Source organism: Macaca mulatta, chromosome 9, assembly GCF_049350105.2.
Source record: "Macaca mulatta isolate MMU2019108-1 chromosome 9, T2T-MMU8v2.0, whole genome shotgun sequence".
Classification (NCBI taxonomy): domain Eukaryota; kingdom Metazoa; phylum Chordata; class Mammalia; order Primates; family Cercopithecidae; genus Macaca; species Macaca mulatta.
In genome coordinates this window covers 103,765,564-103,769,340 of record NC_133414.1, presented here as the reverse complement: position 1 = coordinate 103,769,340, position 3,777 = coordinate 103,765,564, and the positions used below count along the sequence as shown (strand labels likewise).

Below are 3,777 nucleotides of genomic sequence, written 5' to 3'. Positions count from 1 at the left end.
TGATCCTTTGAATTTCTGTGGTATTAATTATAATGTCTCATTTTTCACTGCTGCTTTTATTTGAATCTTCTCTCTTTATTTCTTAGTCGGCTAAAGATTTGTCAATTTTATCTTTTCGAAAAATTAACGTTTTGTTTCATTGATCTTTTGTGTTGCTTTCTTCATTTCAATTTCATTTAGTGCTGCCCTGATCTTTATTGTTTCTTTTCTTCTTCTAGCTTCAGGTTTGGTTTGCTCTTGCTTTTATAGTTTTTTTTTTTTTTTGAGACGGAATCTCACACTTTCACCCAGGCTGGAGTGCAGTGGCATGATCTCTGCTCACTGCAACCTCTGCCTCCCGGATTCAAATGATTCTCCTGCCTCAGCCTCCCAAGTAGCTGGGATTAGATGCATGCGCTACCGTGCCTGGCTAATTTTTTGTATTTTTAGTAGAGACAGGATTTCCCCATGTTGGCCAGGCTGGTCTCGAACTCCTGACCTCGTGATCTGCCTGCCTCGGCCTCCCAAAGTGCTGGGATTACAGGCGTGAGCCACTGCGCCCGGCCGCTTTTATAGTTCTTTAAGATGCATCATTAAGTTGTTTATTGGAAGTTTTTCTACTTTTCTGATGTAGGTGCTTACAGGTTTACATTTTTCTTGATACTACTTTTGTTTTATTCCATTGTTTTTGGTATGTTGTGTTTCCATTATCATTTGTTTGAAGAAATTTTTCAGTTTCCTTCTTAATCTCCTCATTGGCCCACTGTTCATTCAGCTGCATAGTGTTCAATTACCATGTGTTTGTATAGTTTCCAAAATTCCTCTTGTTATTGATTTCTAGTTTTATTCCATTGTGGTTAGAGAAGGCAGTTGATATTATTTTAAATTTTGAATGTTTTAAGACTTGTTTTGTGGCCTAAGATATGGTCTATCCTTTAGAGTGACCCATGTGCTGAGGAAAAGAATGTACATTCTGCAGCCATTAGATAAAATGTTCTGTCAATGCATATTAGTTCCATTTGGTCTATAGTGCATATTATGTCTGATATTTCTTTGTTGATTTTCTGTTTGGATGATCTATGCAATGCTGAAAGTGGGGGTGTTGAAGTCTTCGGCTATTATTGTATTGGTATCTATCTCTCTAATAATATTTGCTTTGTATGTCTGGGTGTTCCAGTGTTGGATGCACATATATTTACAACTGTTATATCCTCTTGATGAATTGACCCCTTTATTATTATAAAATGACTTTCTTTGTCTCTTTTTATAGTTTTTGTCTTGAAAACTATCTATTTTCAGTCTGTATGTGTCTTTATATGTGTGAAGTGTGTTTCTTACAGGCAAATTGTTGAGTTTTGTTTTTTAAATCCATTCAGCCACTCTATGTCTTTTGATTGGAGAGTTTAGTCCATTTACTATCAATGTTATTGACAAGTAAGGACTTATTCCTGCCATTTTGTTCTTTGTTTTCTGGTCTTTTCCTCCTTTTTTTTTCCCTTCTTCCTGTCTTCCTTTTAGTGAAGCTGGTTTTCTCTGGTGGTATGATTGAATTTCTTGCTTTTCACTTTTTGTGTATTCATTGTATGTTTTTCGATTTGAGGTTACCATGAGGCTTTCAAATAATATCTTATAACCCATTATTTTAAACTGATGATAACTTAATATGGATTGCACAAATAAACAAAACTGAGAAAAACTCCACACTTTAACTTTGTTCCTCCTTTTAAAAAAATTTTTTGTTGTTCCTATTTATATCTAATTGTACTATATCTTGTAAAGTTGTTGTAATTATTATTTTTGATCAGTTCATCTTTTAGTCTTTCTACTTAAGATATGAGTATTTTAGCTTTTTCCGCCCGCTCCCCACTCCCCGCCCAGCGCCGCCCCAGGTGCACCGCGCTCACTCCGAGTTTCGGGCTCCTGCTAAGCTAGCGCCGCCCTCGTCTCCCTTCAGTCGCCATCATAATTATCTACCCGGACCTCATCAGCTAAGATGAGATGTTCTCCGACAACTACAAGATCCGGGCTGTGCCTGGAGGTGAAGGGGAAGATGGTTAGTAGGACACAAGGTAACACTGATGACTCGCTTATTGGTGGAAATGCCTCCGCTGAAGGCCCCGAGGGCGAAGGTACCTAAAGCGCAGTAATCACTGGTGTCGCGATATTGTCATGAACCATCACCTGCAGGAGACAAGTTTCACAAAAGAAACCTGCAAGAAGTACATCAAAGATTACATGAAATCAGTCAAAGGCAAACTTGAAGAGCAGAGACCAGAAAGAGTAAAACCTTTTATGACGGGGGCTGCAGAACAAATCAAGCACATCCTTGCTAATTTCAAAAACTCCCAGTTCTTTATTGGTGAAAACGTGGATCCAGATGGCATGGTTGCTCTATTGGACTACCGTGAGGATGGTGTGACCCCATATATGATTTTCTTTAAGGATGGTTTAGAAATGGGAAAATGTTAACAAATTTGGCAATTACTTTGGATCTATCATCTGTCATCATAACTGGCTTCTGCTTGTCATCCACACAACACCAGGACTTAAGACAAATGGGACTGACGTAATCTTGAGCTCTTCACTTAATTTGACCATGATTTATTTGGAATGGAGGCTTTGTTTTTAAGAAAAACGTGTCATGTAGGTTGTCTAAAAATAAAATGCATTTAAACTCATTTGAGAGAATGCCTTTTAGTTTAATGCATAGTTAAACCAAATTCATCCTGTAGTGTTCCTGGAGGAGCTAGAGCCTGGTTGTAGGCTACTACTCATCAATTAACTTCTACTTCTGGGACCGGAATATAAAAAAGAATCAAAGGTTTTGATTGTGAGTTGCAATAAAGGGAAAGCCATGCTCATAGCAGTGCCAACATCTGAAGTGTGGAGCCTTACCCATTTCATCACCTACAACGGAAGTAGTTAACTGCAAGAGATTACCAAGAGAATAAAAAGAGACTCATTCAGTGGAAAAAAAAAAAGATATGAGTATTTTATACATCACAATGACCCTGTTTTTTCTGTGTACTTACTATTACCAGTGAGTTTTGTAACTTCAGATGATTTCTTTTTTTTTTCAGACGAAGTCTCACTATTGTTCCCCAGGCTGGAGTGCAATGGCGCGATCTCAGCTCACTGCAACCTCCACCTCCCGGGTTCAAGCAATTATCCTGCCTCAGCCTCCTGAGTAGCTGGGATTACAGACGCCTGCCACCACGCCCGGCTAATTTTTGTATTTTAAGTGGAGATGAGGTTTCACCATGTTTGTCAGGCTGGTCTCGAACTCCTGACCTCAGGTGTTCCGCCCGCCTTGGCCTCCCAAAGTGCTGGGATTACAGGCGTGAGCCACTGCACGTGGCCTCAGGTGATTTCTTACAACTCATTAACATCCTTTTTTTTTTTTTTTTTTTCAGATTGAAGAACTTTCTTTAGCATTTCTTGGAGGACAAGCCTGTTGTTGATGAAATCCCTCAGCTTCAGTTTGTCTAAGAAAGTCTTTATTTCTCCTTCATGTTTGAAGGATATTTTTGCCAGATATACTAATCTAGAGTAAAAGGTTTTTTTCCTTCACCACGTTAAATATGTCATACCACTTTCTGCTGGCCTATAAGGTTTCCACTGAAAAGTCTGCTGCCAGGAATATTGGAACTCTGTTCGTTCTTTCTCTTTCTTTCTTTCTTTCTTTCTTTCTTTCTTTCTTTCTTTCTTTCTTTCTTTCTTTCTTTCTTTCTTTCTTTCCTCTTTTTTCTTCTGCTTTTAGGATCCTTTCTTTATCCTTGACCTTTGGGAGTTTGATTA

The 3,777-nt window shown here is 38.5% G+C and overlaps 1 pseudogene across 1 annotated transcript; it reads left to right on the top strand.

The window, feature by feature from the left end:
- The first annotated feature begins 1,947 nt into the window (after positions 1–1,947).
- LOC697631 (translationally-controlled tumor protein-like) lies at positions 1,948–2,960 on the top strand (annotated as a pseudogene). Its single transcript, XR_003719400.2, has one exon. The product of XR_003719400.2 is annotated as a translationally-controlled tumor protein-like (transcript).
- Positions 2,961–3,777: the final 817 nt, after the last annotated feature.